Source organism: Protopterus annectens, chromosome 7.part0 (assembly GCF_019279795.1).
Source record: "Protopterus annectens isolate FY-2018-M chromosome 7.part0, PAN1.0, whole genome shotgun sequence".
Lineage (NCBI taxonomy): Eukaryota > Metazoa > Chordata > Ceratodontiformes > Protopteridae > Protopterus > Protopterus annectens.
Window position 1 is genome coordinate 23,335,266 of NC_056739.1, and position 22,799 is coordinate 23,358,064.

Genomic DNA, 22,799 nt, shown 5'->3' on the forward strand with positions numbered 1-22,799 from the left:
CCCAGCGACTTCCCTTCCTGAAACTGACACATTTGTTTCTCCATCAAGTCAATAACTTTATGGCTACTCACTCCCAAATGGAGGCAAGATTCAAATAGTAGGGTGTGGGACAGTGTGCAGATCCTGTGGAGTGTCCTGTCCCTAACCCCATAGGAGCCTGTGGGTACCAGCATTTCAAATGGTTACTGCATTTTGCATTCTAGTTATTCAGTGTTTGAAAACAGTTTGACAACTATATTAAATGTTTATTCTTTAATAAAGTTGTATTAACTAGATTGATGTCATTAATGAATTTCCAAGCATTAGCAATAGGAAATGCAAAAAATATTGACTATGGATGATTTACGTATGTAATTACTAACTATCTTAAAAATGACAGTTATATAATTTGAATGAGTATCAATTGTGTGACCCTCATCTGTAAATGTCTTAAAAGTATCACAACATTTTTACTGTTACAATATCCAGCATTAGCCCTGAGTGAAAGAGAAATGATTTCATGAGCTTTAATGCAGTTTTGTATACAATTTACTGAGTGGCTTTGATGTAATACTCAGGGATTTTAATGCTCCAAATTTAAATTGATGGACACCAGTAATGACACTTACCGCTACTGGTGTATTGGCTGAATGTAGTATGTTAGCATGGAACAAGGTTACTTGCAGATGGCAGCAAAATCTACTGTAAAAAGTAAAATCTTGGACATCATATGGGGACAGGAGGGCATGAATGAGGCTGATGTGAAATACAGTCAGAACTACGTTGTTCTGACCATTTATGTATCTCATGGGAACCTGTTCTAATACTAAGGGTTCTGTTGTAGGTAATAGCCCCAGAAAGGTTTATTATAGAGCTGATTATGCTGCAGTAGTTACTATCTCATGTGAACTTGTTCTAATACTAAGGGTTCTGTGTAGATAATAGCCCCAGAAAGGTTTATTATAGAGCTGATTATGCTGCAGTAGTTACTATCTCATGGGAACTTGTTCTAATACTAAGGGTTCTGTTGTAGATAATAGCCCTAGAAAGGTTTATTATAGAGCTGATTATGCTGCAGTAGTTACCATCTCATGGGAACTTGTTCTAATACTAAGGGTTCTGTTGTAGATAATAGCCCCAGAAAGGTTTATTAGAGAGCTGATTATGCTGCAGTAGTTACTATCTCATGGGAACTTGTTCTAATACTAAGGGTTCTGTTGTAGATAATAGCCTCAGAAAGGTTTATTATAGAGCTGATTATGCTGCAGTAGTTACTATCTCATGAGAACTTGTTCTAATACTAATGGTTCTGTTGTAGATAATAGCTCCAGAAAGGTTTATTATAGAGCTGATTATGCTGCAGTAGTTACTATCTCATGGGAACTTGTTCTAATACTAAGGGTTCTGTTGTAGATAATAGCCCCAGAAAGGTTTATTATAGAGCTGATTATGCTGCAGTAGTTACTATCTCATGGGAACTTGTTCTAATACTAAGGGTTCTGTTGTAGATAATAGCCTCAGAAAGGTTTATTATAGAGCTGATTATGCTGCAGTAGTTACTATCTCATGGGAACTTGTTCTAATACTAAGGGTTCTGTGTAGATAATAGCCCCAGAAAGGTTTATTATAGAGCTGATTATGCTGCAGTAGTTACTATCTCATGGGAACTTGTTCTAATACTAAGGGTTCTGTTGTAGATAATAGCCCTAGAAAGGTTTATTATAGAGCTGATTATGCTGCAGTAATTACCATCTCATGGGAACTTGTTCTAATACAAAGGGTTCTGTTGTAGATAATAGCCCCAGAAAGGTTTGTTATAGAGCTGATTATGCTGCAGTAGTTACTATCTCATGGGAACTTGTTCTAATACTAAGGGTTCTGTTGTAGATAATAGCCCCAGAAAGGTTTATTATAGAGCTGATTATGCTGCAGTAGTTACTATCTCATGAGAACTTGTTCTAATACTAATGGTTCTGTTGTAGATAATAGCTCCAGAAAGGTTTATTATAGAGCTGATTATGCTGCAGTAGTTACTATCTCATGGGAACTTGTTTTAATACTAAGGGTTCTGTTGTAGATAATAGCCCCAGAAATGTTTATTATAGAGCTGATTATGCTGCAGTAGTTACTATCTCATGGGAACCTGTTCTAAAACTAAGGGTTCTGTTGTAGATAATAGCCCGAGAAAGGTTTATTATAGAGCTGATTATGCTGCAGTAGTTACTATCTCATGGGAACTTGTTCTAATACTAAGGGTTCTGTGTAGATAATAGCCCTAGAAAGTTTTTTATAGAGCTGATTATGATGCAGTAGTTACTATCTCATGGGAACTTGTTCTAATACTAAGTGTTCTGTTGTAGATAATAGCCCCAGAAAGGTTTATTGTAGAGCTGATTATGCTGCAGTAGTTACTATCTCATGGGAACCTGTTCTAATACTAAGGGTTATGTTGTAGACCCTCATCTGAAAATGTCTTAAAAGTATCACAACATTTTTTACTGTTACAATATCCAGCATTAGCCCTGAGTGAACGAGAAATGATTTCATGAGCTTTAATGCAGTTGTGTATACAATTTATTGAGTGGCTTTGATGTAATACTCAGGGATTTTAATGCTCCGAATTTAAATTGATGGACACCAGTAATGACACTTACCGCTACTGGTGTATTGGCTGAATATAGTATGTAAGCATGGAACAAGGTTACTTGCAGATGGCAGCAAAATCTACTGTAAAAAGTAAAATTTTGGACATCATATGGGGACAGGAGGGCATGAATGAGGCTGATGTGAAATACAGTCAGAACTACATTGTTCTGACCATTTATGTATCTCATGGGAACCTGGTCTAATACTAAGGGTTCTGTTATAGATAATAGCCCCAGAAAGATTTATTATAGAGCTGATTATGCTGCAGTAGTTACTATCTCATGGGAACTTGTTCTAATACTAAGGGTTCTGTGTAGATAATAGCCACAGAAAGGTTTATTATAGAGCTGATTATGCTGCAGTAGTTACTATCTCATGGGAACCTGTTCTAAAACTAAGGGTTCTGTTGTAGATAATAGCCCCAGAAAGGTTTATTATAGAGCTGATTATGCTGCAGTAGTTACTATCTCATGGGAACTTGTTCTAATACTAAGGGTTCTGTTGTAGATAATAGCCCCAGAAAGGTTTATTATAGAGCTGATTATGCTGCAGTAGTTACTATCTCATGGGAACTTGTTCTAATACTAAGGGTTCTGTTGTAGATAATAGCCCCAGAAAGGTTTATTATAGAGCTGATTATGCTGCAGTAGTTACTATCTCATGGGAACCTGTTCTAATACTAAGGGTTCTGTTGTAGATAATAGCCCCAGAAAGGTTTATTATAGAGCTGATTATGCTGCAGTAGTTACTATCTCATGGGAACTTGTTCTAATACTAAGGGTTCTGTTGTAGATAATAGCCCCAGAAAGGTTTATTATAGAGCTGATTATGCTGCAGTAGTTACTATCTCATGGGAACTTGTTCTAATACTAAGGGTTCTGTTGTAGATAATAGCCCCAGAAAGGTTTATTATAGAGCTGATTATGCTGCAGTAGTTACTATCTCATGGGAACTTGTTCTAATACTAAGGGTTCTGTTGTAGATAATAGCCCTAGAAAGGTTTATTATAGAGCTGATTATGCTGCAGTAGTTACTATCTCATGGGAACTTGTTCTAATACTAAGGGTTCTGTTGTAGATAATAGCCCCAGAAAGGTTTATTATAGAGCTGATTATGCTGCAGTAGTTACTATCTCATGGGAACTTGTTCTAATACTAAGGGTTCTGTTGTAGATAATAGCCCTAGAAAGGTTTATTATAGAGCTGATTATGCTGCAGTAGTTACTATCTCATGGGAACTTGTTCTAATACTAAGGGTTCTGTTGTAGATAATAGCCCCAGAAAGGTTTATTATAGAGCTGATTATGCTGCAGTAGTTACTATCTCATGGGAACTTGTTCTAATACTAAGGGTTCTGTTGTAGATAATAGCCCCAGAAAGGTTTATTATAGAGCTGATTATGCTGCAGTAGTTACTATCTCATGGGAACTTGTTCTAATACTAAGGGTTCTGTTGTAGATAATAGCCCCAGAAAGGTTTATTATAGAGCTGATTATGCTGCAGTAGTTACTATCTCATGGGAACTTGTTCTAATACTAATGGTTCTGTTGTAGATAATAGCCCCAGAAAGGTTTATTATAGAGCTGATTATGCTGCAGTAGTTACTATCTCATGGGAACCTGTTCTAATACTAAGGGTTCTGTTGTAGATAATAGCCCCAGAAAAGTTTATTATATAGCTGATTATGATGCAGTAGTTACTATCTCATGGGAAATTGTTCTAATACTAAGGGTTCTGTTGTAGATAATAGCCCCAGAAAGGTTTATTATAGAGCTGATTATGCTGCAGTAGTTACTATCTCATGGGAACCTGTTCTAATACTAAGGGTTCTGTTGCAGACCCTCATCTGCAAATGTCTTAAAAGTATCACAACATTTTTTACTGTTACAATATCCAGCATTAGTCCTGAGTGAAAGAGAAATGATTTCATGAGCTTTAATGCAGTTTTGTAGACAATTTACTGAGTGGCTTTGATGTAATACTCAGGGATTTTAATGCTCCAAATTTAAATTGATGGACACCAGTAATGACACTTACCGCTACTGGTGTATTGGCTGAATGTAGTATGTTAGCATGGAACAAGGTTACTTGCAGATGGCAGCAAAATCTACTGTAAAAAGTAAAATCTTGGACATCATATGGGGACAGGAGGGCATGAATTTGGCTGATGTGAAATACAGTCAAAACTACGTTGTTCTGACCATTTATGTATCTCATGGGAACCTGCTCTAATACTAAGGGTTCTGTTATAGATAATAGCCCCAGAAAGGTTTATTATAGAGCTGATTATGCTGCAGTAGTTACTATCTCATGGGAACTTGTTCTAATACTAAGGGTTCTGTTGTAGATAATAGCCCCAGAAAGGTTTATTATAGAGCTGATTATGCTGCAGTAGTTACTATCTCATGGGAACCTGTTCTAATACTAAGGGTTCTGTTGTAGATAATAGCCCCAGAAAGGTTTATTATAGAGCTGATTATGCTGCAGTAGTTACTATCTCATGGGAACTTGTTCTAATACTAAGGGTTCTGTTGTAGATAATAGCCCCAGAAAGGTTTATTATAGAGCTGATTATGCTGCAGTAGTTACTATCTCATGGGAACTTGTTCTAATACTAAGGGTTCTGTTGTAGATAATAGCCCCAGAAAGGTTTATTATAGAGCTGATTATGCTGCAGTAGTTACTATCTCATGGGAACTTGTTCTAATACTAAGGGTTCTGTTGTAGATAATAGCCCCAGAAAGGTTTATTATAGAGCTGATTATGCTGCAGTAGTTACTATCTCATGGGAACCTGTTCTAATACTAAGGGTTCTGTTGTAGATAATAGCCCCAGAAAGGTTTATTATAGAGCTGATTATGCTGCAGTAGTTACTATCTCATGGGAACTTGTTCTAATACTAAGGGTTCTGTTGTAGATAATAGCCCCAGAAAGGTTTATTATAGAGCTGATTATGCTGCAGTAGTTACTATCTCATGGGAACTTGTTCTAATACTAAGGGTTCTGTTGTAGATAATAGCCCCAGAAAGGTTTATTATAGAGCTGATTATGCTGCAGTAGTTACTATCTCATGGGAACTTGTTCTAATACTAAGGGTTCTGTTGTAGATAATAGCCCCAGAAAGGTTTATTATAGAGCTGATTATGCTGCAGTAGTTACTATCTCATGGGAACCTGTTCTAATACTAAGGGTTCTGTTGTAGATAATAGCCCCAGAAAGGTTTATTATAGAGCTGATTATGCTGCAGTAGTTACTATCTCATGGGAACTTGTTCTAATACTAAGGGTTCTGTTGTAGATAATAGCCCCAGAAAGGTTTATTATAGAGCTGATTATGCTGCAGTAGTTACTATCTCATGGGAACTTGTTCTAATACTAAGGGTTCTGTTGTAGATAATAGCCCCAGAAAGGTTTATTATAGAGCTGATTATGCTGCAGTAGTTACTATCTCATGGGAACTTGTTCTAATACTAAGGGTTCTGTTGTAGATAATAGCCCCAGAAAGGTTTATTATAGAGCTGATTATGCTGCAGTAGTTACTATCTCATGGGAACCTGTTCTAATACTAAGGGTTCTGTTGTAGATAATAGCCCCAGAAAGGTTTATTATAGAGCTGATTATGCTGCAGTAGTTACTATCTCATGGGAACTTGTTCTAATACTAAGGGTTCTGTTGTAGATAATAGCCCCAGAAAGGTTTATTATAGAGCTGATTATGCTGCAGTAGTTACTATCTCATGGGAACTTGTTCTAATACTAAGGGTTCTGTTGTAGATAATAGCCCCAGAAAGGTTTATTATAGAGCTGATTATGCTGCAGTAGTTACTATCTCATGGGAACTTGTTCTAATACTAAGGGTTCTGTTGTAGATAATAGCCCCAGAAAGGTTTATTATAGAGCTGATTATGCTGCAGTAGTTACTATCTCATGGGAACTTGTTCTAATACTAAGGGTTCTGTTGTAGATAATAGCCCCAGAAAGGTTTATTATAGAGCTGATTATGCTGCAGTAGTTACTATCTCATGGGAACCTGTTCTAATACTAAGGGTTCTGTTGTAGATAATAGCCCCAGAAAGGTTTATTATAGAGCTGATTATGCTGCAGTAGTTACTATCTCATGGGAACCTGTTCTAATACTAAGGGTTCTGTTGTAGATAATAGCCCCAGAAAGGTTTATTATAGAGCTGATTATGCTGCAGTAGTTACTATCTCATGGGAACCTGTTCTAATACTAAGGGTTCTGTTGTAGATAATAGCCCCAGAAAAGTTTATTATATAGCTGATTATGATGCAGTAGTTACTATCTCATGGGAAACTGTTCTAATACTAAGGGTTCTGTTGTAGATAATAGCCCCAGAAAGGTTTATTATAGAGCTGATTATGCTGCAGTAGTTACTATCTCATGGGAACCTGTTCTAATACTAAGGGTTCTGTTGCAGACCCTCATCTGCAAATGTCTTAAAAGTATCACAACATTTTTACTGTTACAATATCCAGCATTAGCCCTGAGTGAAAGAGAAATGATTTCATGAGCTTTAATGCAGTTTTGTATACAATTTACTGAGTGGCTTTGATGTAATACTCAGGGATTTTAATGCTCCAAATTTAAATTGATGGACACCAGTAATGACACTTACCGCTACTGGTGTATTGGCTGAATGTAGTATGTTAGCATGGAACAAGGTTACTTGCAGATGGCAGCAAAATCTACTGTAAAAAGTAAAATCTTGGACATCATATGGGGACAGGAGGGCATGAATGAGGCTGATGTGAAATACAGTCAGAACTACGTTGTTCTGACCATTTATGTATCTCATGGGAACCTGTTCTAATACTAAGGGTTCTGTTGTAGGTAATAGCCCCAGAAAGGTTTATTATAGAGCTGATTATGCTGCAGTAGTTACTATCTCATGGGAACTTGTTCTAATACTAAGGGTTCTGTTGTAGATAATAGCCCCAGAAAGGTTTATTATAGAGCTGATTATGCTGCAGTAGTTACTATCTCATGGGAACTTGTTCTAATACTAAGGGTTCTGTTGTAGATAATAGCCCCAGAAAGGTTTATTATAGAGCTGATTATGCTGCAGTAGTTACTATCTCATGGGAACTTGTTCTAATACTAAGGGTTCTGTTGTAGATAATAGCCCCAGAAAGGTTTATTATAGAGCTGATTATGCTGCAGTAGTTACTATCTCATGGGAACTTGTTCTAATACTAAGGGTTCTGTTGTAGATAATAGCCCTAGAAAGGTTTATTATAGAGCTGATTATGCTGCAGTAGTTACTATCTCATGGGAACTTGTTCTAATACTAAGGGTTCTGTTGTAGATAATAGCCCCAGAAAGGTTTATTGTAGAGCTGATTATGCTGCAGTAGTTACTATCTCATGGGAACCTGTTCTAATACTAAGGGTTCTGTTGTAGACCCTCATCTGCAAATGTCTTAAAAGTATCACAACATTTTTTACTGTTACAATATCCAGCATTAGCCCTGAGTGAACGAGAAATGATTTCATGAGCTTTAATGCAGTTGTGTATACAATTTATTGAGTGGCTTTGATGTAATACTCAGGGATTTTAATGCTCCGAATTTAAATTGATGGACACCAGTAATGACACTTACCGCTACTGGTGTATTGGCTGAATATAGTATGTAAGCATGGAACAAGGTTACTTGCAGATGGCAGCAAAATCTACTGTAAAAAGTAAAATTTTGGACATCATATGGGGACAGGAGGGCATGAATGAGGCTGATGTGAAATACAGTCAGAACTACATTGTTCTGACCATTTATGTATCTCATGGGAACCTGGTCTAATACTAAGGGTTCTGTTATAGATAATAGCCCCAGAAAGATTTATTATAGAGCTGATTATGCTGCAGTAGTTACTATCTCATGGGAACTTGTTCTAATACTAAGGGTTCTGTTGTAGATAATAGCCCCAGAAAGGTTTATTATAGAGCTGATTATGCTGCAGTAGTTACTATCTCATGGGAACCTGTTCTAATACTAAGGGTTCTGTTGTAGATAATAGCCCCAGAAAGGTTTATTATAGAGCTGATTATGCTGCAGTAGTTACTATCTCATGGGAACTTGTTCTAATACTAAGGGTTCTGTTGTAGATAATAGCCCCAGAAAGGTTTATTATAGAGCTGATTATGCTGCAGTAGTTACTATCTCATGGGAACTTGTTCTAATACTAAGGGTTCTGTTGTAGATAATAGCCCCAGAAAGGTTTATTATAGAGCTGATTATGCTGCAGTAGTTACTATCTCATGGGAACTTGTTCTAATACTAAGGGTTCTGTTGTAGATAATAGCCCCAGAAAGGTTTATTATAGAGCTGATTATGCTGCAGTAGTTACTATCTCATGGGAACTTGTTCTAATACTAAGGGTTCTGTTGTAGATAATAGCCCCAGAAAGGTTTATTATAGAGCTGATTATGCTGCAGTAGTTACTATCTCATGGGAACTTGTTCTAATACTAAGGGTTCTGTTGTAGATAATAGCCCCAGAAAGGTTTATTATAGAGCTGATTATGCTGCAGTAGTTACTATCTCATGGGAACCTGTTCTAATACTAAGGGTTCTGTTGTAGATAATAGCCCCAGAAAGGTTTATTATAGAGCTGATTATGCTGCAGTAGTTACTATCTCATGGGAACTTGTTCTAATACTAAGGGTTCTGTTGTAGATAATAGCCCCAGAAAGGTTTATTATAGAGCTGATTATGCTGCAGTAGTTACTATCTCATGGGAACCTGTTCTAATACTAAGGGTTCTGTTGTAGATAATAGCCCCAGAAAAGTTTATTATATAGCTGATTATGATGCAGTAGTTACTATCTCATGGGAAATTGTTCTAATACTAAGGGTTCTGTTGTAGATAATAGCCCCAGAAAGGTTTATTATAGAGCTGATTATGCTGCAGTAGTTACTATCTCATGGGAACCTGTTCTAATACTAAGGGTTCTGTTGTAGACCCTCATCTGCAAGTGTCGTAAAAGTATCGCAACATTTTTACTGTTACAATATCCAGCATTAGCCCTGAGTGAACGAGAAATGATTTCATGAGCTTTAATGCAGTTTTGTATACAATTTATTGAGTGGCTTTGATGTAATACTCAGGGATTTTAATGCTCCGAATTTAAATTGATGGACACCAGTAATGACACTTACCGCTACTGGTGTATTGGCTGAATGTAGTATGTTAGCATGGAACAAGGTTACTTGCAGATGGCAGCAAAATCTACTGTAAAAAGTAAAATTTTGGACATCATATGGGGACAGGAGGGCATGAATGAGGCTGATGTGAAATACAGTCAGAACTACATTGTTCTGACCATTTATGTATCTCATGGGAACCTGCTCTAATACTAAGGGTTCTGTTATAGATAATAGCCCCAGAAAGGTTTATTATAGAGCTGATTATGCTGCAGTAGTTACTATCTCATGGGAACTTGTTCTAATACTAAGGGTTCTGTTGTAGATAATAGCCCCAGAAAGGTTTATTATAGAGCTGATTATGCTGCAGTAGTTACTATCTCATGGGAACCTGTTCTAATACTAGGGGTTCTGTTGTAGATAATAGCCCCAGAAAGGTTTATTATAGAGCTGATTATGCTGCAGTAGTTACTATCTCATGGGAACCTGTTCTAATACTAGGGGTTCTGTTGTAGATAATAGCCCCAGAAAGGTTTATTATAGAGCTGATTATGCTGCAGTAGTTACTATCTCATGGGAACTTGTTCTAATACTAAGGGTTCTGTTGTAGATAATAGCCCCAGAAAGGTTTATTATAGAGCTGATTATGCTGCAGTAGTTACTATCTCATGGGAACTTGTTCTAATACTAAGGGTTCTGTTGTAGATAATAGCCCCAGAAAGGTTTATTATAGAGCTGATTATGCTGCAGTAGTTACTATCTCATGGGAACCTGTTCTAATACTAAGGGTTCTGTTGTAGATAATAGCCCCAGAAAGGTTTATTATAGAGCTGATTATGCTGCAGTAGTTACTATCTCATGGGAACTTGTTCTAATACTAAGGGTTCTGTTGTAGATAATAGCCCCAGAAAGGTTTATTATAGAGCTGATTATGCTGCAGTAGTTACTATCTCATGGGAACTTGTTCTAATACTAAGGGTTCTGTTGTAGATAATAGCCCCAGAAAGGTTTATTATAGAGCTGATTATGCTGCAGTAGTTACTATCTCATGGGAACTTGTTCTAATACTAAGGGTTCTGTTGTAGATAATAGCCCCAGAAAGGTTTATTAGAGAGCTGATTATGCTGCAGTAGTTACTATCTCATGGGAACCTGTTCTAATACTAAGGGTTCTGTTGTAGATAATAGCCCCAGAAAGGTTTATTATAGAGCTGATTATGCTGCAGTAGTTACTATCTCATGGGAATTTATTCTAATACTAAGGGTTCTGTTGTAGATAATAGCCCCAGAAATGTTTATTATAGAGCTGATTATGCTGCAGTAGTTACTATCTCATGGGAACCTGTTCTAATACTAAGGGTTCTGTTGTAGATACAGCCAGAAAAGTTTATTATATAGCTGATTATGATGCAGTAGCTACTATCTCATGGGAAATTGTTCTAATACTAAGGGTTCTGTTGTAGATAATAGCCCCAGAAAGGTTTATTATAGAGCTGATTATGCTGCAGTAGTTACTATCTCATGGGAACCTGTTCTAATACTCAGGGTTCTGTTGCAGACCCTCATCTGCAAATGTCTTAAAAGTATCACAACATTTTTTACTGTTACAATATCCAGCATTAGCCCTGAGTGAACGAGAAATGATTTCATGAGCTTTAATGCAGTTTTGTATACAATTTATTGAGTGGCTTTGATGTAATACTCAGGGATTTTAATGCTCCAAATTTAAATTGATGGACACCAGTAATGACACTTACCGCTACTGGTGTATTGGCTGAATGTAGTATGTTAGCATGGAACAAGGTTACTTGCAGATGGCAGCAAAATCTACTGTAAAAGGTAAAATCTTGGGCATCATATGGGGACAGGAGGGCATGAATGAGGCTGATGTGAAATACAGTCAGAACTACATTGTTCTGACCATTTATGTATCTCATGGGAACCTGCTCTAATCCTAAGGGTTCTGTTATAGATAATAGCCCCAGAAAGGTTTATTATAGAGCTGATTATGCTGCAGTAGTTACTATCTCATGGGAACTTGTTCTAATACTAAGGGTTCTGTTGTAGATAATAGCCCCAGAAAGGTTTATTATAGAGCTGATTATGCTGCAGTAGTTACTATCTCATGGGAACTTGTTCTAATACTAAGGGTTCTGTTGTAGATAATAGCCCCAGAAAGGTTTATTATAGAGCTGATTATGCTGCAGTAGTTACTATCTCATGGGAACCTGTTCTAATACTAGGGGTTCTGTTGTAGATAATAGCCCCAGAAAGGTTTATTATAGAGCTGATTATGCTGCAGTAGTTACTATCTCATGGGAACTTGTTCTAATACTAAGGGTTCTGTTGTAGATAATAGCCCCAGAAAGGTTTATTATAGAGCTGATTATGCTGCAGTAGTTACTATCTCATGGGAACTTGTTCTAATACTAAGGGTTCAGTTGTAGATAACAGCCCAGAAATGTTTATTATAGAGCTGATTATGCTGCAGTAGTTACTATCTCATGGGAACCTGTTCTAATACTAAGGGTTCTGTTGTAGATAATAGCCCCAGAAAGGTTTATTATAGAGCTGATTATGCTGCAGTAGTTACTATCTCATGGGAACTTGTTCTAATACTAGGGGTTCTGTTGTAGATAATAGCCCGAGAAAGGTTTATTATAGAGCTGATTATGCTGCAGTAGTTACTATCTCATGGGAACCTGTTCTAATACTAGGGGTTCTGTTGTAGATAATAGCCCCAGAAAGGTTTATTATAGAGCTGATTATGCTGCAGTAGTTACTATCTCATGGGAACCTGTTCTAATACTAAGGGTTCTGTTGTAGATAATAGCCCCAGAAAGGTTTATTATAGAGCTGATTATGCTGCAGTAGTTACTATCTGATGGGAACTTGTTCTAATACTAAGGGTTCTGTTTTAGATAATAGCCCCAGAAAGGTTTATTATAGAGCTGATTATGCTGCAGTAGTTACTAAACTAGAGGGGAGGAAGTGAAAAGAGAGTATAATAGTATACTGAAGGAGCACATAACTGAATATTGTCCTGTTGTTATGGGTTATCAACCTGATGATAGAGAAGTTTATACCTAGGGATCCACTGCAACAGAGTGGATTTAACTATGGTTGACAAAGGAATGATAGAGGAAGAAAATATTTCTGAGAGGTCTACAAATGATGCCCTAGTCTGCAAATTAAGATGATATAAATTTAGGGCAAGTTTATATAAACTGATGTAAACGAATGGAATTAAATATGAGCATAAGTTGGTAGAACATATTGCTTCTAACAATGGCTTTATTTAAACACCCGAGGAGCTATAGAAAGGATCAACGATTAAGAATCATCAAGGTACATAGCCAACAAATTGGGTCTATATTAGAATCTCGACTGCTTAGTTTGTCGAATGCCAAAATGTCGACAGCTAAACGACGGAAACTTAAAATCGTGAACGGCCACTTACGCAAATATTTTCCTCTGGAAAAATTTGCTTGGCTGTCGCAAATTAAAATAAACTTCCAACCTCTAAGTGGGGGGCTGTGCCCCCCCCCCCACCCCCTAACTAAAAATACAAACTCCAGATAGCTCTGCATTGGCGAAAGGGAAATTCCCGATAATGGCCAAGGAAATTCTTTCCGAGGGAAAAAGTTCTCATAAGTGGCCTTTCACGATTTTAAGCTTTTGCTGTTTAGCTGTCGACATTTTGGCATTTAAGCATATAATATAGTCCCAACAAATTTGCTGATAAGTTTGTAGCCTGACAAGTAATTTAAGCTCCTATGAGTTATCAAATTTAACATACTGTCTAGAGACATGTCTTCTAATATTAGAAAAAATAATGCAAATGGCCATACAAACATATACACCTTATACAGTGGCAGGGCCAGATTGATTACATGGGTTCTTTCTTACAACTATAGAGAATATTGTTCCATATCTACAGTTTTTATTCCAGAAATCTCTTAGAACTGGATTTGTCCCTAGAATCTGAAAGGAGACTTTTGTGCCAGTCTGATGTTGGGGAGCATCTCTACCTCTGTTAATAATCATCATCCATTTGGTTTGATACACACTTTAAGAAAATGTTTTGAGCATAAAGTCTGAGATCTTGAAATCAAACTTGGATATCTATCCATATGGTTTTACTGAAGGATGTTCCTGCTTATACAGTTTGATTAGTTTCTATCTACTAGCCTGGTAAGCTTTAGATCTTAGCCTGACTGTATATGCTTGTACTTGACCAAAGCATTTGACTGCATACCCCATGTTCAGATATTGAATATTATGGAAATAATCAGTACCAGTGGTTACATTAGTACAGGAGTTGAAAACGGGCTGAAAAATGACACATGTAGGGCAAAAATTAGAGATGCCTTTTCAGCAGTTAAAATTGTGGATGCAGGTGTGTGTCAAGGCTCTGTGCTTGTACCAATTTAATTTGCCATCTTTATGTTTGACTTAATTCATAGTAATATTTGGGTCACACCTCAAAAGATATGGTGACGTGGGTAGAAAGGTACTTCACCACAGAGCATCTGAAACCAACTGAAACAGTTACTCCAAACATTAAAACCTTTATTTTTATGAGTTAGGGGTTTCAAAGAATATGTCTAAATCAGTAATTGATTACCCTGAGCCAGAACAAATGTTTTTTCTGTGTTCTGGAGATGCAACTGAGGAATCTGCATTTGAGATCTCATAAGTGCAATGCAGAGGAAAGCTGGAATAAATCCTGGCTTTACAAGAAGTGATTATGGATTACAATGTAGCTGTAGTCTTGATAGTTGTATCAAACAATATAATAAGGCCTTGAAAATAGCTTGTGCTGCTGAATGTGGTATTTTACTGAATATTTTGGATCAGTTGTGAGATGTTATATGGATTAGGGCAGCCGCACAGATGCAAGTTGTTAGGGGGTATGATTGGGAGATGCTAATTAGGCAGTAGTGTAGTACATGCACATATTTCTGCGCTGGCATTTTCTAGTGCTTTGGCTCATGACTGTGTGTGTGCTATAAGTTGTTGTAAGGGGTCTATATCATATGTTCGAAGTTTTATAACTTCAAACATTAAAATATTGAATTTAAATGTTCGAAGTTATAAAACTTCAAACATATGGAACAAAAAAATCCCAAACCCAAAACTAGTAGGCAGGGAGAAAGCCTTCCTGCACCCTCCACACCCCCCACTCTTTAAATATGCCAACTCCGAAACCGCACTACAGTGCAGTAAGGGAAATCTTCCCTTTACCACACTAAAGTGCAGTCTTGGAGTTGGTATATTTAAAAAGTGGGGGGTGCCTACACTAGTCAGGTAAGTTCCGTTTGATTTTTTTTTTTTATTATATGTTCGATGTTTGAAACTTCGAACATTTAAATTTGATTATTTAGCATTCGAAGTTTTCAAACTTCGAACATATAATATAGACCCGTTGTAAGGGTCCTTTTACAACATGGTTTTCAAAGCAGAAGTAGACTGTAAATCTGGCTGGCTCCTAGGAGCACCAGCTGGATTGGAACAGTCCTATTTTTTATTTATTCACTTATTTTTTGCTCCTGAACTAAAAGTTGAGTGGTGACATATCAAATGACTGCCCTAGGGGGTAGATGAGCCAATTATGGCCTTGGATGGAAAGGTTATGGAGGTTGTCCTCATATGGTATGACAAACTGCATTCTCTGATGAGCTGCTTGCCAACATCCTGCTTTACTATAGGCATAAGAAATGAGTAATGTGTGCATTGATGCTGGAAAAGCTAGCATACTGCCAGAGTGATATTTAATATTGACTGTGGATTTCCTCAATATTGTGTAGGTGTACCGATCTGGATGCCATCCAAAACAATTATAGGAAAGGAAATAGCTTACGTTAAGGACATATAGCTTCAGGGGATGTCAGGATAAGGTCAGAAGGTAAGGAATGCTCTGCCAAGGGGGCTGTTTACATTTTCCACAGCTTACAATGTGAACCCTCAAAAGAAGAAAGGAATCAATCAGGCACAGTACACAGGTTTATCTTGGAAAACAACTGGAACACCAAGCGAACTTAGTGCAACTCACCAAACACAAAACAATAAAAAATATCACCATTGAAGTGCAAGTGTCATGGGGATCAACACATTTATTAAAAATGTATTCAAATTTTTGCCTTAGGAAAGAGACTGAAGCCAACTAGTGAAGAGAGAGAGATGAAGAGTGCTTGTACTGATCAATCTTCATGCTGTCTGGTTGACTTTATGGAGCATAAGTAGGAGGAAGCTTCTTGTCTGGAAGGCCATAAAATAATGAAGTGGACATAGGCCTACACAGGGCACCAGACAGTATTCCTATTCCTGAGTTTTCATGGTCAGGTGCCAATTAGGTTTTAGTCAGAATGACATGAAAGCATGTCAGTTAAAAAAAGCATTTCATTAATCCGTGTACAAGGAAGAACAGAAACAAACGACATCGTGTAATGGTGTTTTAAAGTACCTCCTGAATGTAGGCTTCATCATCAGTGTCTACTTTGTACATTCATTACCAAAGAAAACTGCATTCTCATTCACTACCAATGCATGCTCATGAGTTTCATATTGTGATTGTGACAAACTACTAGATGGCAGACAGACCTCACTATGCAAACACCAGACTGAATATTTTATATCTGGGGAAATGTGTGCTAAATTACAAAGTGGTGCATGTGTCCTCTGGGCAACAGGTTGGCAATCACAGGCCTATAGTACCTTTACTCTGCACATGCAGACTCTCACATCCTTGATGGCTAATGTGAATTACTTGCTTGGACCAAACAAACATAATTTATAATTCTGCATGCCTGCTACTCCCATCACTATGTGCAAAGCAAACAAGTGGATTGTCCTCTCTGCCAGGACGTGTGAGCTAGCACTGATTTCTAGTGCTAAGGCCACTAATCACTCATGGGTCATGTGGGTCATAGTGAAGATTTTATCCCTGTGTGTCACGGAGTCAACAAGTATGTCCTATTAATCTCTCTCAGATTACTTTGCTTTGTCAGCAAAGCTAGCTTCTCAGTATAAACTGTGCCCTGATGCCAAATCAGAAAGTCATTATTTACTGTTCCTGATGTGTTTGAGTACGCACAGCAGTGCAACCGAAATAAACAAGAATCAAAAAAGATCTAATTCATAGGCAAATGGGAGGAAAAGTGATACCAGAACCGCAGATCCGAGTTAATACGAAGTTAGGTTAAGTAATAACAATGTTCAGGGAAATAATTATCAGTAGCAGCTTTTTATCATTAGGAGTTCATGTTTAAAAAGTAGAGAGGTTGTGCTGTGGAAATGCACAGTACAGATGAATGACAGTCTGATATTGCTGAAGTGTATATGGAAAAATTAGATTAAAATGAAGGAGGAAAAGAGATAAATAGAGTTATAAAGGACTGTATAATGTATATGGGATAAAATACTAAAAGCAGTGTGCACTCAGATGGCAAAGAGTATTAGAAGGTGTTAATGATAACAGAAGAAAGTTTTGGTAGGAAATATGATTATGCTTATGAAAAGTACACAAAGAAGATGGACTGACTGATGGAAAAGGGAACATTTTACAATCCAATTAAGGAAGAGCAGCCATTTACATGACAGGAGTAAATTATAATGATTAGTACATTTAAAATAGTGAAAACTGAGACTCGAATAACAACTTTGAAGTAAAACAATCAGCAGCATAAGGGATGATGTCAATCCGTGAAACATGACTAATGTTTTCTGATGGATAGTAGAGATAAGTGTTCTACCAAAGTAATATCCATGTAGTATTCATATCTTCATACATACGAAAAGTGACCATACATATCCCAGGAAGGATATCCCATAGTGTGGGTTGTTAATTCTGTCAATGTATTCTCGGCAATTCTCTTGAACTACAAGACTCGAAGAAGCATATAATTAAATGGTTTTACAATGCCCACATTTCATATGCAGCTAATAAGTCAGCTTTAGGTGCTGGGTTACTTTTCAACATATAATTGGAAAGTATAGTCAAATGAGAAAATAGGCTTTTCAGGTATTATCTATGGAGGGAGACTGAAAACATAGGAGAAGAGCAAAATTCATGAAAACTGGATGTTTAACAACAAAGTTTGAAGTGCATAAATGGGTTTGCAAAGATGTGTTTTACCTCCATAGCTTTTTTCTGATTTTCATGGCTTATATATTTGGAAAATTGAAAGGGGATGAGAAAGATCTACTTAAATATCGTATGGCCTTTCTGAACAGGCAGACATGTTAGGAATGTTACAAATCATCCCATGATTTGTCTATAAATACATGCAAAATGTAATTGATAACGTGGTTTGAACAGTTAAAAGAATATTATAGTTAAAATAAAAGAAGAAAAAAACAGAAGTTACACTTCTGACATACTTGAGAAGTATTTATTTATTTACTGTTTTGCTTCCCACAGATCTTGGCCAAAATGTGCTGAATAGCTGAAAGCAAAAATAAATCATACAATACGCAGATGATTCTACACTAATCTGTGCCTCTCCCTCCCCCCAGACTCTCCAACAAAAAACCACAATCCTCTTTTCTAGCTGTTGAAAGTTGGCTCTCAGACTCACAATTAATATTAAATCCCAATAAGACTCAGCTGATTATCTTTCCACCCACACAGCACTCCTCTTATAATATCAAATTCAACATTACCTCCAGTAACAACACAGTCATATCTCCAGTCAATCACACTGGACTGCTAGCGGTTATCATTGACAGCAACACGAAATTTGACATTCATATATCAACTACCATAAAGAAAGTACATAAAAAGCTTGCCATGCTATACAGGAACAAACAGTTCCTAACAGACTCCACAAGAGCCACTACTGCACATACCCATCTCATCTCCACACTTTTGTAGGCCTCACCAATATCCACCAATCTCAGAAAATCTGACCTTACTAATCTTCAAACATGCTACAATAAAATTGCCAAGTTTGCAACCAATACACCCCATAGAACACATCACTGCACTCCCCTCAAAAAAACTTGGTTGGCTGGAACTTTCCAACCTTATTCTTTATAACCAACTTATACTAACCCACAATCTCCTCCACTCCCCTGAGAAAACCTCTGCTCTTCAAAACCTACTTTACCAAAGCACTAAAACTAGAGTTCTGTGGTACAGTCAAAAACTCCTGTTAGAAGTGACCAAAGCCAATCATTTTGCAGGTACTTCCCTCTATTGCAACACTGTTGCCAAACAGTGGAACAACGTTCCCCCCAACATCACAGCAATTACTTCCTTTACCTCCTTCAAAAAAGCCCTCTAATCCCATCTACAACAATTTTGGCTCTGTAAGTATGACAGCTCTAACTAATCTCTTATACGTACTTCTACTCTACTAACACTTCTCTCTCTCTCAACACTCTGCTTTCCCCACTAAGGGTCCTCTTCCTTTCTCTATCCTACCTGGATTTATCTCTGCATCCCTCCTTCCTATGCTAACATGCATCACACCCATAGCCTAATAACCAACTTCTGCATCCTAGCTCTTTTTCCGTGAATACCCTGTTTTATGCTTATACCACCTACCGACCCTTCTCTCTCAGCATATTATTTCCCCTTTAATATAACTTTCCTTCTCACCTTAAATTACAACTGCCATCATCCACTTGTTTATTAACTTGTATTTCATCCTTACCTTAGAAATCAAAAATTTATATAAAATCCAAGAAGTCTAAAACTAACTTCTGTATGTGAATGAATGTAATCTATTTTTTTTCTCTGTGATAATCAATCTATGTATGAATGTATGTATGTTATGTATACCAAATTTATTTTATAACTTTACCTGTCTTATGTAAAACTTAGCCTCTGTATTTGAAGTTCTCCTCCCCGGGCCTCCCCTGAAATAGGACCTATGTCTAGTCGGACCTTCCCAGTTAAATGTAAAATAAAATAAATAATAAATAAATATGATTTACAAGCAGTGGATATAACATTAGGAATGATGACTGTTAATCCTTTAATAGAATCCATAAAGGCCTATCACTCGTCTCCAACTCCCACTTTCCTTACTCACCCCTCCCACCCTGCCCTTATTAACATCTCTCCTTTTCCCCTTAGACTCAGTTTCACAGTTCCTTCCCTTACGTCTCCCTTTCTTTCAAATCTCTGTTTGTAAATGTATAATAAAATGATGCAAATTCAAAGTCATGCTCAACATTTGTATATAGCAGAAGCTCCACTGTTATTACGTCTGTTACCCTTATTTATATTTTATTACCGATAATTTCATAGTGTACTACACTTGTAAATCTCCACTGTTATCACACGTCTGTTACCCTTGCACACTGTAGTAATTCTTATGAATGCTCTAATTTATAAGTCTTATACAATTTGTTTGAAGTCTTTTAGAATTCCCAAATCTATTGCTATTCTGGAACTTAATTTTTATGTTTAATGATGTTTTTCTATTTCACTGTGTAATGTTTTTCCTTTTGTATTTCATACTGGGGATGGCTACCTAGCCTGAGCCTGTAATAGTCCAGCCGGATCAGTGTTCTACCCTGATAAAAAATAAAAAATAAAATGCATATCAGTAATGTGTGGTGCTTAGCTGTGGCATAGTACTGAATTGATTCTACTAAGAAAGGCATACAGACTTCTGAAAAAGACCTTTCAACTTTGAGACATGAAAGTAGAAACACTAATGAGATACCTACTCAAATTTTAGAGCCATCATGAAAGAATTGTACTAGTACATAATAGCACAAGAATGAAAAATATGTTTTGGTTTGGTTTTGGTTGTGAGGGTATTAGAAAATCCAAATACTGGCAAAATATAGCATATCATAACAACATATGCATTGATGAACTTGAATTTCTATGTCAGAATGAATATTTCATTAAGCAAAATTTGTTCCACATTCAAATAAAATAAATATTTTTAGCCGAAATAATATCAAAAAATTATATTTAAAAATCAGCATTTCCAGAACTATATGTTGAAAAATCTGAGCCAAAGCAATGACACTGAATGTTTAGTTGTGCAAAGGAAAGGAAGCCAAGAAGGATTTATACAAGATATACATTTTGTGACTGAAAAGGGCAGTTTATGTGCAGATAACTTAGAATTTCCTATAATTTATTCTATTTTCCCCTTGTGAGATGAATGAAAATACAAATTTGATTCATGTTTTATTAAAAGCCCCATTATATGAACATCAGACAACAATATATGCTCTTCAAAGTGCTTGGATAGGATATGAGGAAAGCTTACTTGCAATATTAGCAATACTTAGTAGCCATTATGTTTTCCACAAAGTCATAATACCCAATTCATGCACTTGTACACACATTTCTGCCTATGCAAAGGACAAGGAAGATATTAATTACAAGGAAAAAACAAGATGAATAAGTTATACCGTACGTTTGTAAGGTTTCCTTACACACCTTATTGCAGAGATTTTAAGTCATAAATTGCAAATAACTAAAACCCTTCAGAAAACTTATGTGAGATGGAAGTTTTGTATAAGGAAAATCATTTTAGGTAGTGTTTATGGTGTTTAGAACTATCAAAAAAAGTATGTGCAATAGCGGGACTATTGTTGTAGCAACTATTGCTGAAATAACTAACTTAATACATTTGAGACTTGATCTGACCTGCTTAGAAAGACGAGACTAACAAAATTATTTAATGATAGTCTGGATGGCAGTCATTAATGAGATATAAAGGTTTAAGGCAGGCAATTTTATAGTTTGTATTAAAATGAGCATGGTATTTTAGAATGCTAAGAGCCTCCATAAACAGCTCTCACATGAGTGAAGAGGTGCCTTAGGTTAACAAGATGGTCTTAACATTTTTGTACTAACTGACATGTTTTCATGAATTCTGAAAAAAAGAAATAATTTTTGGTTTAAATAAATAGAATATTGGAACAGTACTAGGAAAGTGATCACGGGGACCATGAGAAGCCCAGCTATATTCCCCTTTAAGCAGACACTTAGAAGTTCTTTCCATCCTTTGAGTATTTAATAGTGTGTACCTCCCAAATCAAGCAGGGTGGTACACGATAGCCATGATGTAAAAGCTGTCTACCCATCCAATTATCATGTCTATCCTTAAAGGCAACTAAAAATGTACTCTGCTTGACCTGTAATGATAACTTAATCCAGCGCCTGGGAATACATTGAGCTAGGAACCTATTCCTCCAGAGAGTTTTGTTTATTGGTGTAAATTTAGGTCCTTAGTAAATGTGTATATGGAGACACTGTTTTTTCAATGGCATATGAGGTCAGACAAGATTGGATCTTTCATGGATTGAAAAGTGAGATACAGGTTACTTGTATGTGAGATTGGTTACCATGGAGCAGCTGGTAGGCCACTGAGGAGGAGGAGAAGAGCTGTGTTAATCTGTCGGCATAGCTGAAGGATTTAAGGCCTTTCATTTATTTGAATAAACATTGTTTGGGCACTTCCAGCTGAGTAATATGCTTGAATTTGTATGTACCAAATCAGGCTTTGTGATCAATGATGGGCCTGATGAGGGAGGAGTACAGAAGTAAATGATCAACGATGGGCCTGATGAGGGGGGAGTACAGAAGTAAATGATCAACGATGGGCCTGATAAAGGATGAGTACAGAAGTAAGTGATCAACGATGGGTCTGATGAGGGGGAGTACAGAAGTAAATGATCAATGATGGGCCTGATAAAGGATGAGTACAGAAGTAAGTGATCAACGATGGGTCTGATGAGGGGGAGTACAGAAGTAAATGATCAACGATGGGCCTGATAAAGGATGAGTACAGAAGTAAGTGATCAACGATGGGTCTGATGAGGGGGAGTACAGAAGTAAATGATCAATGATGGGCCTGATAAAGGATGAGTACAGAAGTAAGTGATCAACGATGGGTCTGATGAGGTGGGAGTACAGAAGTAAATGATCAACGATGGGCCTGATAAAGGATGAGAACAGAAGTAAGTGATCAACGAATGGTCTGATGAGGGAGGAGTACAGAAGTAAGTAATCAACAATGGGTCTGATGAGGGAGGAGTAC